General features: G+C 34.5%; 1 long non-coding RNA gene and 1 pseudogene across 1 annotated transcript; one reads left to right on the forward strand and one right to left on the reverse strand.

Moving 5' to 3' along the window:
- The window catches only part of LOC110667275 (uncharacterized), a 35627-nt pseudogene that overhangs the window by 2779 nt on the left and 12508 nt on the right, over positions 1-20340 (forward strand).
- Positions 5584-6901, reverse strand: LOC110640203 (uncharacterized). Its single transcript, XR_009149500.1, has 3 exons — positions 5985-6901; positions 5775-5893; positions 5584-5660 (listed from the first exon to the last, which is right to left on the reverse strand). It is a non-coding gene; the product is annotated as an uncharacterized LOC110640203 (long non-coding RNA).

Below are 20340 nucleotides of genomic sequence, written 5' to 3' on the forward strand. Positions count from 1 at the left end.
TTTAACGATAATCCGACAAAGTGTCGGCTGTAATTCGGACTAACAGTTCTTCTGAACCTGCCAAAGACAATTTCAATATATACTCAATTTCTCAAACTTAATAGTCTCAAAAATTTTCAAACATAATGTATCTCAATGCAGTATCCAGATTTCTCAGAAATCTCATTAGATTTTCAATATCTCAATATTCACAAGTATAATCTCATTATAACTCAAATTCAATTCACATACTAAAATACTTACTTTGAATAGCTTCCATAATTCATAGGTTAATTACATGAGTTTATTTTGTACAAGATATACAAATAATTTACAATGTGCTAGGAATGAACAATATACATAACATGTATAAAATGAGCCCTATCTACATGCATTGCTGAGGAGGTGACAATCTTGAACTCTTCCGACACTTCGCAGATCCGACTCCAAAAATCTCAATCGATACCATCTGGTTTTACCTTCAAGTACCTACGCGAAAGCAATTCCATCGCACTAAGCATTTCGCTTAGTGGTGCAATAATATAACCGAAATAATATATACAAGTAAAGAAAGAAATAAATGATAATTCAGATACTCAAGAATCAATTTAATTTGGTATGGTATTTCTAGTATCAATGATCTTATATACTAGTTTGTTCCTCTTTGGAAGTGCTTAGTTTATAACTTTTCAGTAATACTCGCAGGTATATAATTTATTCTATCCGTATTGTATTTCAAGTCCTGCAGTTACTGTAATTTATTTTTGTTATGTTTCTTTTGCTAATCTTTTGCTTATTCATTCAATACTTAATTTAATTGTATCGATTTTCATTATACTTAACTTAACTTAGTCTGAATTGAATAATACTTTAATTGATCGCCAAGTAACCTATACTAGACGATCGATCGATAACGGGTCTTTGGCACTGGACACCGCGGTGCCTCGGGCCGTCATACCATGGGATGCAGAACGTCTACCACGTATGCAGTCAGTATGGCTAAAAGGCCATGATATCACATAATCGGCATAAAAGCCATGAATACGGGCATAAAAGCTATGAATACGGGCATAAAGCCATGAATACAGGCATAAAGCCTTTCGCGATCGCTAAAACAATACCCTATTGGCATGCCAAACTATCCAAACCAATCTTGTTAGGTATACTAGGGCATTTGATAATTTAAAATTCTTTAATATATTGCGCTTTATGACTTCATTATTTCATGATAAATTTCAATCATAATTCATACATTCATTTGATCATTTATATGATCACAATTCACATCAATTATCCTTTTATACCATTGTACTCAAAATACTTTTCCTCTTTACAATAATGAGAACTAATGTCTCATTCATACATTAATATGGTTTATTTATCCATTCATTATGTTATTCATATTGATCACAATTCTAAACAATGGTTCACATGTACCATTGTATTCAAAACATTTTTCCTTTCTCATTTATACATTCAAGAATCTACTTATGTAATTACAAATTTTATATTTCAAGTTGAGTTACTAATATTTTATGAATCCCATTTGTGATGGGCATATATGCCCTAACTATCTATTCACATCAATTAGGTGACTTATTTTTCATGTTTCAAGTAATCCATGAATATTTCATGGATTTCAAATTTATGGCCTAAATTTCTTTTTAACAATTTTGACTAGGATGCATAGTCCATATTTGTCATACAATTCTAAGCATTTAAGCTTAGAATTGGTTCTAGGTCTTCATCTTAATTCACTAATCATTTTGATTACTATTCACCATACTAGTCAACCAAAATGTTGACCTTTTTATACTTAATGGATATATTAATTCTAATTACACCAAGATCCCACATTTTGAGTTTTACATTTACTAGTATTAATTGCCAATTGCAATTTAAAGTCCCCTAGATGCATTTCAAATTTCAAATTTTGAATTTCAAGTTTTGGTGTCACTATTCACCTCATTGGTCAACAAAAATGTTGACTTTTGCATAGATAATAGGTACATTGGTTTTAACACTCCCGATGTACCACATTTTGCATTTAAAACTTGTTGGAATCAATTACCAAATCCATTTCCAAGCTTATTTCAAGTTTTCATGTCACTATTCACTTCATTAGTCAACTAAAATGTTGACTTTTGCATAAAAAATATGTACATTGACTTTGGCACTTCAAACATACTACATTTTTCATTTAAAACTTGTTGGTTTTGGTCACTTTCTCAAAGCTTAGTTCATTTTGGCAAAATTGCCAATTTTCGGTTTTGGTGCTTCGAAGTTGCACTATTTCATTGGTCGATTTACTGTTGGAATTTGACAAAACTTCCTTCATAGAAAATGTTCCTTATTTTGTCTAGTTGAATTTCTTTTTTTGAATCACTCCATTTGGAGTTTTGTAGCTCAAGTTATGGCCAAAATAAGTTTCTTGCTCACGCAATCGCTCATGCTGCTATCATGGGTTCTGGCAGATTTTGATCAAACTTTGGTCAGTAATTTGATCAAGTTAAGTTCCTAATTTGGTCTAACTTTCTTCATATGAAATGTTCTACTATGCCTTAGGTTTCCATCGGTTCAATAATCGCCTAAATCCGAGTTTTCTAGAGAGAGTTATAGTCCTCCAAACATTGCTGCTCAAATGAAAATTCTGGAAATCTCAGTACAGTAAACTTCACTTTGCTCAATGATTTGATTAGGTTCTGGTCATAATTTGGGGTAGGTTTCTTCATAAAAGTTGTTTTTCTATGTCTTAACTTGTTGCTGTAAAAATTTCAGGTCAATTGACCATATCTACAGTGAGTTATGGCCAAATGAATAGTTACTATTCATTTGGTCATTTCTGCAGGGGCTGTTTGCAGGGTATCCGGATTGGGGCCAAGTTTTGGTCCTCTTGCTTTGGTCTTTTGGGCAGAGTTTCTTCAGAAAAAATGTGCCATTATAAGCCTAGTTTCATGTCCAATTTGCCAAACACCAATTGGACCAACACAGCCCAAGCTATGGCAGTCCAAGTGGACTGAAATTTGATCACCTCTTTGCACTCACAAGGCAGCATGCTCCTTCACTTTGCCATGCTACATTTCAGTCCAATTTATGGCCAACTTACCTAAAATGGTCACTAATTGACCATTAAAATGTTCTCTAATAATTTCCTAAGCCAAGTGAAATTTTCACTTCTCAAAACCCTAGTTTTCCCTTATGATTCACACATACACCTACTTAAGCACTTCCATTCATTATATATGTGTATATACACCTTAAATATAATCTCTAATTCATTCTAAGTCCATTAAAACCATCAAAAACACTCCATCATTGTTCGTTCCTTAGGGCTGCCGAAAATCATAGTAGGCATACACATAATTTTGGTTCATTTAAGTTACAAATTCATACTTGTTTCAAGTCTCTAGCATGGAAATAAAGAGTTTTGAGTATATATGTGCACTAACCTTGAATAGGGCAGATTTTTCCCAACTCAAACTTCACTTCCTTTCCTTTTCTTGGCTGCCAAACATTTCCCCAAGAGGTATGGACAAGTTTTGATGAAGGTGACTTAGGGTTTAGTAGTTGGAATTCATGGGAAAAATGAAAGTGATGAAAGAAACTTCTATGGAGGCTATGGAGAAGAGAGCCACGTATTGGAGGAAGAAGAAGAAGAAGAGCAGATTTATTTTGGTCCATTTTGACTCTTTTAAGTGTTTTAAGAATGCTTATTAACTTGTGATTGGTTGGGATTAAGTGAGTGACATCATGTGATGTCATTATCTTTAATTTTCCTTATTTTCTTTTCTTTTCTTTTCTACTAGCTTCAAATTAATTTTTCATCAACATTAATTTATATTTTATGTCATAATAATTATTTACTCAACTGGACAAGTCGGCCAAAAATCGTCTCTGAAGGCGAAATGACCAAAATGCCCTCCGTTTAGCTTAACGGGTCAAAATTGTCTGTACCGATTGAAAAATTTTTCTAAATATTTTCTTGGCATTCTAATGCCATAGGAACCTCAATGACCCTTCTCTGGAGTCCCAAAAATTATTTATGAATTTTCTCTCGGGTCTAGGGCTCCTCGTTGCGAGAACCGCAACTTCCCTCTGGGTTACCCATCGCTTGGGCACCGGCTCATTTGACTTAGTTGTATTTTATTTCTAAAATTTTTACTAAATTTTTCTCATCAATATTTGAGTTAATTATGGTTCCTCACTTTAGTTTAAATATTTTTTTCAGAAGTTCTAGCTGTCCGGACCGACATCGTCAATGAATGAGATCGTATGAATTGCTACCGGGAGGATGTTACATAAGCAGTGGGTTTGCTTTCATGGAATGAAAAAGGGGTGGGCTGTTTATGATGCACTGCTATATTATAGTGATTTGATGTAATTGATTAGAACAAAGATGATGAAAGATAAATTCTTGCCCATACATTTGTTATGGGATAAAAATCATATATATTCTCTTCTATGGTGCTTTACATCTGGTAAATTTTAAAGGGGGATCTTTGCAACATTCTGTGTGATTGGAGAGTTGTGCTTTGTTAATTTTGTCCTCTCTCTTGACACATATAACGTCTCATCACTTTTCTTGTAATATATTGTTTTCATCCTTCCTCTATCAATTATTTATTTATTCATGGGAACAGTGTTATCAAGGCAAAAGGCGACACTAAGGTGATAGAGTACTCTATGGCCTTAGGCGAGAGGCGAGAGGCGAGAGGCGAGGCGAGGGCCTTTTTGAAGCAAGGCGCCATAACCTTAATTGTTTAAATTATATATATATATATATATATATATATATATATATATATATATATATATATATATATATATATATACACTTTTAAATAGTTGATAAGTAAAAAAACATATTAAAAAGAAAAAAAATAATTATTTACACTATGTTTATATCTAAAATAAGAGAAATTGAAAATAGTGCATACCTTTATTTCCAGCTTAAGTATAAGATACAAGTGAAAGTATGATACTGTAAAATTAAAAAATATAGCATAAGTAAAAACACATATAATAATAAGAGATGTTAAAAAAAGAAATAGTTCATACCTGAATTTTCAGCAGATGTATATGATAAAAGTGATGCTATAAAATTATACATAATAAATAAAAAATTAGAAACAAATCATACGTCTCATAATAAAAAATGTAAATTATAGAAGTTCAGACTTCAATACATAAAAATAAATTGTAAGTCATAATAAACAAAATGCAAGAAGTACATAAAAAACTTATAACTAAAACTACTCATCATCAAGATTTCCAAAATCGTCTTCATTTTCAACAACGGCCATCACAAATTCTTCCTCCTCTTCATCATCATCAACTTGCTAAGAGGATGCACCTCTCATTGCACGAGGCCTTCGAAATGATGGAGTTTCAATTGGTGTTGATCTTGCAGCCGATCTCGATTCATAACAAGATTCAGAAACTCCAGCTGCTCTACCAACATCACCCCAGGTCAACACGTCATTCATGAAAACAAGAGAATCATCATCATCATCATCCCCATTGCCTTTTTCTAATTCACCAAGCAACCACTTATTACTTTCATCAATATTTGCCAAATCAACAGGTGTTGTGATATCCCCAAAAGGCGTAGCAACGCTCTATTGTACTTCACATATACCAAATTGTCCAAGCGTTCTTGAAATAGCCGATTTCTTTTCTTACTATGAACTGTCATTTATTTTACAGTAACAAATAAGTTAAACTTTATACTCAAAAGGCTCAAGATAAAATAACAAATTAAGAAATATATATATATATATATATATGTTACTTACATGCTCAAATACACTCCAATTTCTTTCGCAACCACTTGCACTACATGTGAGACTCAGAACCTTTACAGCAAACTTTTGTAGGTTTGGAGTTGAAGAACCATATGTTTTCCATCAAGCAGCTATTAAAATATAGAACCAATGATTGTTAAATTCATTATATAAATTAATAAATGAGAAAAATGAAAAATTAATAAGAATTAAATTAATAACCTGGAGATTTGGTTGTTCTTCCTCTAATAGCAGAAGGAAAACCAAAGGTCCCTGCAGCTGCCTTGTATCTCTCAATTTCATCAAGAATCATGTCAACTTTTGCTGAATTTTTTTTCCATTTTATGAATGCACGAAAGCAATCCTGTATTGACCTCTTCATCAGATTCAATTCTCATCTTATTTGGATAAAAAATTCAGTATTCAAAAAGTATCCAGCAGCATGCAAAGGACGATGCAATTGAAGTGACCATCTTGCATCAATAATCTCAAAAATGCTCTTGTATTTCTCTTCATTGCCATTGAGTGAGTTGGCAATGGCTTCTTTAGCCCTATCCATGGCTTCATAAATATATCCCATAGTTGGTTTTTTTTCATTATCAACAAGTCGAAGCACACGAACAAGAGGACCGGAAACCTTAAGAGCATAAACAACATGATTCCAGTAGGCAGGACTCAAAACCGTCCTTTCACACTTTCTGCCTTTCACCTCTTTAGCCCATTTACTAGTTGTCCAACTTTCCGAAGTAAAGATTTTTCTAATGTTGGCTTTCTGAAGATGAATCCTTCCCAGTGTAATAAAAGCAGTAGCAAATCTAGTTTGTCCTGGCCTTAGCAATTCTACTCCATTAGTAAACTTTCGCAACATATCTAGAACTCCTGAAGAGCCATATATGAAACCAATAAGCTCAACAGCTTTGCGGAATGTTTCTTTGAAAACATGGATCTTAAAGATATCCTCCAACATCAAATCTATACAATGGGCTGCACATGGAGTCCAGTATAGATGAGGAAAATTTGCTTCCAATATTCTCCCTGTCATAAACAAGTAGAAAAATTCATTCCATTAATAATAAAAATAAAATGATATTTTTTTTTAGTAATAGAAAAAATTAAATAAAAAAATTTTACCTGCTACAACATTATTTGATGCATTATCTGTAACAACTTGAACCACTTTTTTAGGACCAATTTCTATCAATTCTTTCTCAATCAAACTAGCCAATAATGCCGCTGTCTTTGATTTATCACTTGCATCAACTGATTTAATAAATACACTTCCCTTTGGACTATTAGCCAAGAAATTAATGAAGGTTATCCCTTTTCTATCTGTCCATCCATCACACATCAATGGACATCCATAATTTTCCCATTCTTCTTTATGAGACTCGAGAAGATCATTTATGATTTGCACTTCTTTGTTAAGTAACCGAACTCTAACCTCATAAAAACTTGGAGGTTTCATTTCTCTCCCATAATTTCCAATTGCTCGAATCATTTCCCCAAAGCTATCATAATTCACAGCATTAAAAGCTATTCCTACATCATACATCCATCGTGCTATGGCAACACAAGCACGCTCCCTTAACTCCTTTTTAGCTAGACTATTTTCATCAATGGTAGTTTGCCTCATATTTTTTCCCATAACAGTAGGTCTAGGGGAAAAATAATAGTTAATAGGCCCTGTACTACTTTGTGGTGGTAAAACTTTTGGTTTTTTTGAAGCACTAGTACCTGTAAACTCCAGTACTTGCCTTCTTCTTTCACTGCCAATTTCTTGCATCAACTCTTCCTCTTCCTCATTTTCATCTAATCCCAACACTTCAACATCATCAAATTCATGTGGTCTTTCCATATTCATAATTGATTTTTGCTCTCTTTTTTTAGCAATGAATTCCTGCATTTGGTTCCTTACATCTTCTGGACATTTTGAACACCGAACTACTTTTTTGTAACCTCCAGCAAGATGTTGCTTGATTCTATTAATTCCTCCTTTATAAACTTTCATACAGTACATGCATTGAAGATCATTGGTATCATTTTCACTAACTTGAATCACATGTGCCCATCCTGGGTCTGTTCTTCTACTACTAGTAGAAGATCCATATGTATTATTCTTATTATCACCCATTTATAATCTAACAAAAAAATTAACAAGAATAAATAAATAAATAAATTAACAACAAATTAATAATACCCAATATAAATTAAATAAGTAATTAACAAGAATGATAAGTAAAAAGTAAAACAGTAAACTAATTAACAACAAATTAATAATGCCCATATAAATTAAACAATTAATTAATAAGAACAAAATGTAAAATCATCAAATTAATAATAAATTAATAATACCATATAAAATAAACAACTAATGAACAACTAATGTCTAATTAACAAGACAAAAGTAAAACTAATTAATCTAACAACTAATTAACAATAATAAGAAGTAAAAAGTAAACTAATTAACAACAAAGTAATAATGTCCATATAAATTACACAATTACTTATCAAGAACAAAAAGAAAATATTCAAATTAATAATAAATTAATAATACCCATATAAAATAAACATCTAATATTTAATTAACAAGAAAAAAACAAAATTAATCAAACTAAAACTAATTAATAAGAATAACAAGTAAAAGGTAGACTAATTAAATTACAAATTAACAATAACCATATAAATTAAACAATTAATTAACAATAATAAGAAGATAAAAAATCAAAATAACAATAAATTAATAATATCTATATAAAATAAATAATTAATTAACAAATAATGTCTAATTAACAAGGTAAAAAGTAAAACTAATTAAATTAACAAGAATAACAAATAAAAATTAAACTAATTACCAACAAATCAACAATACCCATATTAATTAATCAACTAATTAAACAAGAATACAAAGTAAAATAATCAATTTACCAATACTCATAAATTTTAAATAATTAATTAACAAGAATAAAAAATAAAATAATTAAATTAACAAATAAACAATTAATTAATAATAACTAATTAATAATAAGGAGGAGAAGGAAAAAAAAAAGAAAAAATAAAAAGGGACTGCTCACTGCTAAAAGAAGAAGGAGAGGTGAGGGGGGAAAAAAAGAAAAATAAAAAACATTACGCAAGAAAGAAGAAAAGTGGTGAGAGAGAGATCGATCTCTGAAAGAAAGAAGAAGAAGAAGTCGTGACTCGTGAGAGAGAGAGATCGGAGCGAGGAAGAAAGAAGAAGAAGAAGAAGAAGAAGAAGAAGAAGAAGAAAAGAGAGAGAGCGTAGTGGCGTACCTGTTCTGTCTCGAAAGGAAGAACCCCGATGATCCGTCCCTGTCGTCTTGAAGTCGAGGAAGAGATGTGAGGTTGAGGTGTCTGCGATGCTCCGCTGTCTTCGTGAGGTTGAGGAAAAGCGGCTATGCTGAGGGAGTGGTGTGGTTGCATTAGGTAAGTAAGTGTTAGGTTTTTTTTTTAATTTAAAAAAAAAAAAAACTTATCGTTGCTGTGAAGAGGCGTCGCCTCTCACTTGCGTCACCTCTCGCATCTGGCCTGAGGCATCGTCTCCCCAAAGTCCAGCCAGGCATTCCAGTCAAGGTGACAGAGGAGAGCCTCGCATCGCATGGCGCCTCGCCAAGGTGCCTCGCTCGCCTTTGATAACACTGCATGGGAATGATCTTAGAAATACTAGCAAACTTTAGTTTGTTCTAGTCAGCTTAAAAATTAGTAAATTAATGAATATGATGAGTTTTCCACTTCATCAAGGGCACATGGTAAGAGAAATTCGAGGGTGGCTGCAATTGCTACTGATGTTAAAGTTCTTGGCCACTGTTGATAGTTTATGAAAGAAATTGCCACAATTAAAAAGAGTATAGTTTTGGATTTTTTGTTATTTATTTTTTTCTTTGCAATGTATTTGTTGCATATATCCCTCCATTCTTCAGTTAGTGGTTTACATTTGAGGCAGTGATGAAGGCTAGTTATAGCTTGTGTTTCTTCATTGATAATACATTTATTGAAAGAAGCTTATCAGTAAGCATTGGTTCACTAACATTGAATTTTTTTTTTCTTTTTTTTTTTTAACTTGTGCAGCATTGGCAAAACCCCAACAACTTTTACTTTATCAACAAGAAAGAGATTATATTCTCAGTCAAGTTACTGCAGCAAAAGGTCAGTTCCTAAAGAATTTTTTTTCCTTTTAGTTGGAATATGCTGTTAGTGAATAATATGCGGATTGTTTAAACTCAACACAACTCAATTAAACTTTTATCCCAAAAATTTGGGGTTGGCTATATGGATTGGATTCTCTTTTTCCACTCTAAAAGATTTTGGGTTAAATCCTCGAAAATGTGTAATGCTTCTAGGTCATGTTGTACTACTCTCCTCTAAGTCAGTTTAGGTCTACCCCTTCTTTTCTTTATATCCTCTAACCTAATGTGCTCTACTTGTCTAATTAGAGCCTCTGTATGTCTACGCTTCATATGACCAAACCACCTCAATCTCCCTTCTCTTAACTTACTCCTACCTTTTCTCTAATACTCTCATTAAGGACTTTATCTAGTCTAGTATGGCCACTTATCCACCTTAATATTCTCATCTCTGTAACTCTTATCTTAGACACATACGACTCCTTCAGTGCCTAACACTCACTACCATATAACATGGCTGGTCGTATGACTGTACGGTAAAATTTTTCTTTCAACTTATTAGGAATCTTGCGATCGCATAAAACTCCCGTGGCACGTCTCCACTTCAACCATCCGGCTTTAATTCTATGACTAACATCCTCCTCACATCCCCCATCTACTTGAAGGACTGAGCCGAGATATTTAAAGTGATTATTTTGGGACAGTACCACTCCATCTGTTATGGTAAGTCGATCACTATATTATTTCTCTGTATATTATGTATTCTGTATTCCTATTTAGGATTTCTTCCTAATTAGTAGAACACAATTATAGGAATCAATTGTATATATATACCCATGTACAAATTAATTGAAATTAAGGAGAATCATCTCTTTCTACATGGTATCAGAGCAGGTCATCTATCTAGGGTGACTATTTGTTCTCACCACCTAGCTCAGGAGAGACCTTAGCAGCCGACTGACCGTTTCGACTTCGATCAACATCGCCAGCGTCGCCTCAACCCCCTCATTCCACCACTGTGTGCTGTTGCCTGATCCAGTACACCATTTAAGGACTTCTGAGGTTTGGCTCTCAGATCCTATTTCGGTATTTGCTTGATTTGTGATTTTGGGTTTTTTTGCTGCTGTAAGCACTTTGGATTAGCATTTCGGTTAGTTTTCTTCGTCTCAACAAATGGCAAACAATAAGAATGTTATTTCTGATGTGATTCTGGTGATGACTAAGATCACGAAACACAAACTTAATGGTTTGAATTACCTGGAGTGGAGTAAGGCTGTTAGGGTCTATTTGCGTAGCATTGATAAGGATGATCACCTTACTAAAGATCCACCTACGGATGATACACGACAAACTTAGCTAAGAGAGGATGCTTGGTTGTTTTTGCAAATTCGGAACTCGATTCACATTGAGGTAATTAGTTTAATTAATCACTGTGAATTTATTAAGGAATTGATGGATTACTTAGATTTTCTGTTGTTATAGAAAGTCAATCACTATATTATTTTTTTGTATATTCTGTATTTTATATCCCTATTTAGGATTTCTTATTTGGAATTTCTTCCTAATTAGTAGAACACAATTATAGGAATCAATTGTATATATATACCCATGTACAGATTAATTGAAATTAAGGAGAATCATCTCTTTCTACATGGTATCAGAGCAGGTCATCTATCTAGGGTGACTATTTGTTCTCACCACCCAGCTCAGGAGAGACCTTGGCGGCCGTTTCGACTCCGATCAACATCGCTGGCATCGCCTCAACCCCCTCATTCCACCACTGTGTGTTGTTGCCTGATCCAGTATACCATTAAAGGACTTCTGAGGTTTGGCTCTCAGATCCTATTTCAGTATTTGCTTGATTTGTGATTTTGGATTTTTTTGCTGCTGTAAGCACTTTGGATTAGCGTTTTGGTTAGTTTTCTGTCTCAACAAATGGCAGACAATAAGAAAGTTATTTCTGATGTGATTCTGGTGATGACCAAAATCACGAAACACAAATTTAATGGTTCGAATTACCTAGAGTGGAGTAAGACTGTTAAGGTCTATTTGCGTAACATTGATAAAGATGATCACCTTACTAAAGATCCACCTACGGATGATACACGACAAACTTGGCTAAGGGAGGACGCTCGGTTGTTTTTGCTGTCACACCCTACCCCTCTGTAAGGCATAACATGATCCCGTAGTATACCTAATGAATTACCAACTCCGTCTACTGATAACCCATTAAATACACTACAAGGGATTTTCAAAACTTTTCTTACTTCTTTTACAGTGGTGAGCACTATTTACAGGTGTTAAAAACCTTTTTGAACTGAAGTGATAAACTGACACATTTGACTTAATTGGAGTTTCTGTAAAAATTTTGGCAGAGTGCCATCTGTATTTTGGATAAAACAGTTCTTCAGAAAACCTGTAAAAAGTACTTCAATATGTATTTGCAAATCTCAACTCCAACATATTTCTCAACACAAATCTGCAGTGATTTTTCAAAGACTAAGATACAAGAAATATAATACAAAACTATTTAAGTAAATGAAATCTCAGATTTACATTCACGATAATTTACATTTAATTACATACCAAAATATTTTACAAGAGTTTCTATACAACTGCTCAAATAATTTACATACATATTATTACATGCTTACATCAAAACCTATGTACATGGGTATATCTATGATATACCTGGAGCTGATCTGAATGTATCCTCAAAGCAACTTAATCACTGCTCTATACTCTGTTTACCTGCGACAGCATACAAAGCTATCGCTGAGTGGTGAACTCAGTGGTGCACAATTATAATTTAAAACATAGTATAATATACATTGACAAAATTTACCGTAAATAATTTGGAAATCTGAATACTCATCAAATTCCACAACTCAAAATATTCATTGCCAATAATGTAAATAATTTGTCTAAATGACTTTGATCACAAAATTCAATGTATCAAATCATGAATATCCATTTAAGTAATTCCAACAAAATCAATTATACATAAACCATAATTGAAATCACCATTCAAAAGCCATTCTCAGATCTCAAAAATCATTAGGTAACTCAAAATCATCAGTATCTCAAAAGTCATTATGTATCTCAAAACCATGTTGTATCTCAAAAATCAATCTTTATCTCACTAACTATGCAAGACTAATCCGAAGGGCCATATTCGATGTGATTCTAACTCCCTATGGTCGGGAGGTCGAATCGATTCTAACTCCTCGTGGTCGGGAGGTCGAATCATCGTGCACAGTACCATCACAATAATGAATCTTCCGCAAGGGCCATAACGATAAAATAAACTTAGATCTAACCTCAAATCAGAGGAAAATCTAAGCCTGTGCACGTACCATGGTAATCAAAACACAACTCACTCCATTGTCTTCTCAACAAATGAGAGAGACGGGTAATAACCTAGTCAAGCATCTATAGTGAGATATAAAACAATATCACAATCCTTTTAGTGAGCATAAATCACAATACAATTCGATTCAAAGTCAATTTCAATATCCAATAAAGTTTTATGCTCATCACAATTCAAATCATACAATTGCATTTATCCATGAAAATTACTATCACAATTTAAAACATGTTCTATCACAATTTTCCAAAACATAATTTATTCAATCCATAACAATGCTTAATACTTATGGAAATACCATTTCACAAAACCAAATTCATACATACTATAACAATTTTCAATAATCATTGAATTAAATCCAATGCTTGTTAAACATAATTCATAAGAAAAATATGTCATTTAATCATATGAAATATTCAAACAAAATCAGTTAAAAACTAGTTGTGCACAAACCTCTGATGACTGTCTCCCTGATCTGGACTCAGTGTTTCCTTCCCTTTTCCTGAGTCTTTGGTAACTGAGAAACACAATTTGAAGTGTTTCAGTACTAATTTAAACTGTCTCTATCGATGGTGTTTGGTAAATAATGCACTGAACTCAATTATTCACTTAATCACCTAATATACCAACCCTCATTGCGTTTTAGGTAAATTAGGTCTTAGTGTCGTTAATATGTCACATTCGATATGGTTTTAGGTTTGGTACGTTTTACCAAAGTCATTTCCCTGTTTAGTGCATTTTAGTGCAAATTGCTGGATTCCGGGATACTGGTTTGACCTAACCGGACGATCTAGTTCCCTCGGTTTTCGGGTCTCGGTCAAAACTACAAACTTGTAGATCTAGGTCTTATTGCACGCGGGGAAAAATTTCAGGTCAATCCGAGTTAAGTAGACCGAGTTATGGTCATTATACTATTGCTGGTCAAATGGTACCAATTTAGGTCAATTTTAGGTCAATTTGGTCAATTCTGGTTCGGCCAGTTTTTGGACCCGAACTTGTGCAATTTGTTTGACTTGCTTATGGTCATTTCTGGGCTTTGGTGTCTTCATAAGACTTGTAGGTATGGGTCTTAACTATTCTTGGTCAAAATTTCAGGTCAATTGGACCTGGTTTGAGTGAGTTATGGCCTAAACACTCACTGCTGCCCAATTGGTCATTTTTCAGGTCCTAATTGCACCTAATCCGAATTGGTCATTTTTTTAGGTCACCTTGCAAGCAGAATTTTGGCATGGTTTCTCAATGAAAGTTGGCACATTTTGTGCCTAGTTTCACCTCAAATTGGTCTCATACCAATTGAGGTTACACATTCAAGGTTATAGGCTAAAATATACACTGCCCTCAATATGCATTTCACACCCCAACTTCAAACACACACTTACCTTTGCCATTTGTTTACTTACCTACCAAACTGTTTTGGCACATTACCAAAAGCATTTTCTACATTACATTAGCATTATTTTGGGCAGATTACCATTACCCTCAACACACCAAATATCATTCACAATTACAATTTCTAAGTACCATTACAAACACACCAAAACATTACAAACTTTACATACACTTTACAATGTTAATTTACATACATATCATCAATTCTTCTAGGTCAATATTCTGCCCACACTTCCTTCAATATATACCATTACTCAAGTGTCCACAAGCTGCCACAAACCATTCTTCAACATCACATTGCCATCCAATTTACCAATTCCCATCCAAGTGCATAAATCACCATATAAACATGAAATAATTCACTAGGTTACTAATTCATCATGATCAACACCATTTCTCATCAATTATATGCACAAATATCTCATCAAAAACGTGAATCATGGCTGTCCAAAATGAAAACAAGAATAACCCTTCAAACTCAAAATTTTCCTTCACCAAACCAACACCCATAACATGAACATAAACTTTAACAAAGAAATTCTCAAAAATGCAAACTTACCTTTAATTGTAACTTGCTAAACCTTCACCAAACTTCTCAAATTTGGTATCAATCTCTTCCTTATGATGTGTAGACAAACTTTCATGAAGATAGGTGTGGGAAAAGGAGGCTTGATCATGGAGTTGTAATGGTTTGAAGGTGGGTGGCCATGGGAGAGGTTTGAGAGTTTCATTCACGGCAATGGGACTTTTCAATTGAGGAAGATGAATTGCAGATTGTTTAATGAACCTACACCTGCCCATTTTATGTTTAATTTATCCTATAGTGGCCCACTCACTCAAAGTAATCATATAATATGTTAAATTCCCACTTATTCCACATTAAACCCTTAATTTTTGTTATTTACTTTAGGTACCACCAAATTAATTTTTCATTTTATTTTCTAAGTGTAATATTATTTATTTTTAATGGACATTTAGGTCAAAAGACAATTTGGGATGTCAAATGACCATAATGGCCCTGTTCGGGTGGCATTCCCGATTTTTCAGAATAACCGTATTTTGTCTGTTTTTCGATTTCTCACTTTTCTTTGTACTAATTATTTAATTTTTCTTTGATCTTTCTAATGATATTTATACTTCAATAAATATTTATTGGAGTCCTAAAAATATTTTTCCAGGGTTCCCCGCAGTCCAGGGCTAGTCAACGGTCTACGCCGTGGCTTCCCGGTGCGGTCACCCATCGCTAGGGTTCTCAGCTCGCTTAACTTGGTTACATTTCTTTGCTATTATTTTTCCTTTGTTTTTCTTGTATTTTCTTTTCTTGTATTTCATTATTTTATGTCTTCTCACTCATATTGAGGTACGGTTCTAGGCATCCTAGCTGTCCGGACAACACTGGTCACCGGAGCAGCAGAACGCACTACCGAACTTTGGGGTGTTACATTTGCAGCTTAGAAACTCGATTCACAGTGAGGTAATTAGTTTAATTAATCACTGTGAATTTGTTAAGGAATTGATAGATTACTTAGATTTTTTGTATTCTGGTAAAGGGAATATCTCCTGTATCTATGATGTTTGTAAGGCATTCTACCGTGCTGAGAAAGAGGATAAGTCTCTCACGGCTTATTTTATGAATTTTAAACGGGTATATGAGGAACTTAATGTATTGTTGCCTTTTAATCCTGATGTGAAAGCTCAGCAGGCCCAACGGGAGCAACTGGTTGTTATGAGTTTTCTTGCAGGCCTTCCTTCAGAGTATAAGACTGCTAAATCTCAGATTCTCTCCAGTTATGAGATTTCCTCTTTGCATGAAACGTTCACACGGGTCCTTCGTACAGAGAGTACCCAATCTTCACAGCCTGCAAGTACTGCTGTTATTAGCCGTAATCCAAATGGACAACAGGGTAATAAAAAAGGAAGTAGAGGAGGAATTACAGGCAACAGAAATAATCAGCGTAATGGAGAGGCTAGTTCTAATCAGGAATCAAGAGGAGTCATTTGTTATTATTGCCATGAGCCTGACCATACAAAATATAATTGTCTGCAACTTCAGAGGAAAAATCAGAGATCACAGATGGCAAATATGGCAGCAGAGGATTCTATAATATCTTCCTCTGAGAAAATTATTTTGGTATCTGCAAAGGATTTTGCACAGTTTTCCCAGTATCAGGCGTCTCTAAAGCCTACCAGTTCCCCTGTTACTGTGATCGCTGAGTCAGGTAAATCCACTACATTCCTTGTGTCTTCCTCATCCAAATGGGTTATTGATTCTGGTGCGACAGATCACATGACAGGTAATTCTAGTCTTCTATCTGCTTTTCAGTCTAATCTCACTTCCTCTACTGTTACTTTAGCTGATGGTTCTACTTCTTGTGTCATGGGTTCTGGAACTGCAAATTCGACTTCATCAATTTCTTTGTCATCTGTTTTGTGTCTACCAAAATTCTATTTTAATCTACTTTCTGTTAGTAAACTTACTCGTACCTTAAATTGTTCTGTTTTCTTTTTTCCTGACCAGTGTTTGTTTCAGGATCTTACGATGAAGCAGATTATTGGTAGAGGACGTGAGTCAGGTGGTCTCTACATTCTGAAAAATCATGTACCGCAGTCGCTTGTTTGCTCCAGTACCTTAACACCTCTTGAAGCTCATTGTAGATTGGGTCATCCTTCTTTGTCTACCATGAAAAAGCTATGTCCTCAGTTTCTGTCTTTATCAATACTAGAATGTGAGTCGTGTCAGTTTGCAAAATATCATCGTTTGCCTTCTGTGTCTAAAGTCAATAAACGGGCTTCATCCCCTTTTGAGTTAATTCATTCTGATGTTTGGGGTCCTTGTTCTGTTACTTCTAAAATTAAATTTCATTATTTTGTTACTTTTGTTGATGATTACTCTCGTATTACCTGGTTTTATTTAATAAAGAATCGTTTTGAGTTGTTTTCTATCTTTTGTGCCTTTTGTAATGAAATCAAAAATCAATTTAATATTTCTGTGTGCATATTAAGAAGTGACAATGCCAAAGAATACTTTTCAACACAATTTCAGTCTTATATGACACAAAATGGCATTCTTCATTAGTCTTCCTGTGTGCATATCCCATCCCAAAATGGCATGGCCGAAAGAAAAAATCGGCATCTTCTGAAGGTAACTCATACTCTTCTTTTTCAGATGAAAGTTCCTAAACACTTTTGGGCGGATGCAGTTTCTATGGTATATTTTTTAATCAATCGTATGCCGTCTTCTGTCCTTAATGGGGATATTCCTTATATTGCTTTGTTTCCTACAAAATTTTTGTTTCCTGTTGAACCCCGTATTTTTTGTTGTACCTATTTTGTGCATGATGTTTGTCCACAGGTTGCTAAATTCGATCCAAAGTCACTCAAATATGTCTTCCTTGGGTACTCTCGGTTGCAAAAAAGGGTACCGCTGTTTCTCTCCTACTCTTAATCGTTATCTTGTTTCTGCAGATGTCACATTTTTTGAGTCCACTCCATTTTTTTCTCAATCATCTGTGTATGAGAGTTAGGGGGAGGAGGATGATCTCTTAATATATACTGTCCAACCAATGTCTAGTCCTCTCTCACAGCCTGTTCCTTCTGTCTCTAGACCTACTTGACCTCCCGTTGTTCATGTTTATTCTAGGAGATTAGAGATTCCTGACTCAGATCCTCCACCAGCTACTTCGTTGGGAGATCCTGTACCTCATACTGATAATGATTCTGATCTAGACTTGCCCATTGCTCTTCGTAAAGGAAAATGTTTATGTACTTACCCTATCTCTTCTTTTGTTTCTTATAATCAATTGTCTTCTTGTTCTCGGTGTTTTGTTACTTCTTTAGACTCTGTTCCTATCCCTAATACTGTTGGTGAGGCACTGTCTCATCCTGGCTGGTGTGCTACTATGAAAGAGGAAATGAAGGCTTTAGATGCTAATGGTACATGGGAACTGTTGCCTTTGCCCACTGGTAAGAAAGCTATTGGTTGCAAATGGGTATTTATAGTAAAGATAAATCATGACTGTTCTGTGGCTAGGTTAAAAGCACGCCTTATAGCAAAAGGATATGCTCAGACATATGGGGTTGATTACTCTGACACTTTTTCTCCTGTAGCTAAACTTACTTCTGTTCGCTTATTTATCTTTTTAGCATCTACATATGATTGGCCCCTGCACCAATTGGATATCAAGAATGCTTTCCTTCATGGTGATCTTCAGGAGTAGGTGTATATGGAGCAACTACCTGGGTTTGTTGCTCAGGCAGAGTTAGGTAAAGTTTGTAGGCTTCGAAAGTCTCTTTATGGCTTGAAACAAAGTCCTAGGGCCTGGTTTGGGAGATTCAGTGAAGCAGTATAGGAATTTGGTATGCAAAAGAGTAAGTGTGATCACTCAGTATTTTATAGGCAATCTGAGGCTAGTCTAATTCTCCTGGTAGTCTATGTGGATGATATTGTCATCACTGGGAGTGACTCTGCAGATATTTCATCTCCTAAAATCTTCCTCCAAACCCAGTTTCGGACCAAAGACTTGGGATTGTTAAAGTATTTCATAGGTATTGAAGTTATGAGAAGTAAGAAGAGTATTTTCTTGTCTCAAAGAAAATATGTCCTTGATTTATTGACCGAGACAGGAAAATTAGGTGCTAAGCCTTGTAGTGCACTAATGACTCCAAATTTACAACTGTTAGCAGGGGATAGTGAGTTGTTTGAAGATCCAGAGAGATACAGGAGATTGGTAGGAAAATTGAACTACCTTAAAGTCACTCGTCCTGACATTGCTTATGCCGTTAGTGTGGTAAGTCAGTTAATGTCTACCCCAACTGTTGCTCATTGGGAAGCCTTAGGACAAAATCTTGTGTTATCTGAAGGGCGCTCTAGGAAGAGGTTTGTTATATGATAATCATGGGCATTTGAATGTTGAATGTTTTTTAGATGCTGACTGAGCTGGATCTAAGGTTGACAGGAGGTCAACTACTGGATATTGCATTTTTGTTGGAGGAAATTTGGTGTCTTGGAGAATGTAACACCCCTATGTTCGGTAGTGCGTTCTACTATTCCGGTGACCAGTGTTGTCCGGACAGCTAGAATGCCTAGAACTACACTTCGATATGAGTGAGGAGACATTAAATAATGAAATACAAGAAAAGAAAATACAAGAAAAACAAAAGAATAATAATAGCAAAGAAATATAACCAAGTTAAGTGAGCCGAGAACCCTAGCGATGGGTAACCGCACCGGCAAGTCACGGCGTGAACCGTTTACTAGCCCTGGACCACGGGGAACCCTGAAAAATATTTTTAGGACTTAAATAGACCCCTATTCAAGTATAAATGCCATTAGAAATATCAAAGAAAAATTAATTAATTAGTACAAAGAAAAGTGAGAAATTGAAAAACGGACAAAACCCGGTGTTACCGAAAAATTGGGAATGTAACCCGAATAGGGGCATTGTGGTCATTTGACATCCCGAGTTGTCTTTTGACCTAAATTTCCATTAAAAATAAATAATATTACGCTTGGAAAATGTCATGAAAAATTAAATTAGGGGTACCTAATATAAATAGCAAAAGTGGAGTGTGATTTGAGTTAATAGCACTTAAACATATTAAATTATTTTCTTAAGTGAGTGGAGCACTATGGGAATTTAATAAACACTAAGTGGGCAGATTAATCCACTAAAACTTCATCTTC

This window comes from Hevea brasiliensis, chromosome 6, assembly GCF_030052815.1.
Source record: "Hevea brasiliensis isolate MT/VB/25A 57/8 chromosome 6, ASM3005281v1, whole genome shotgun sequence".
Taxonomy (NCBI): domain Eukaryota; kingdom Viridiplantae; phylum Streptophyta; class Magnoliopsida; order Malpighiales; family Euphorbiaceae; genus Hevea; species Hevea brasiliensis.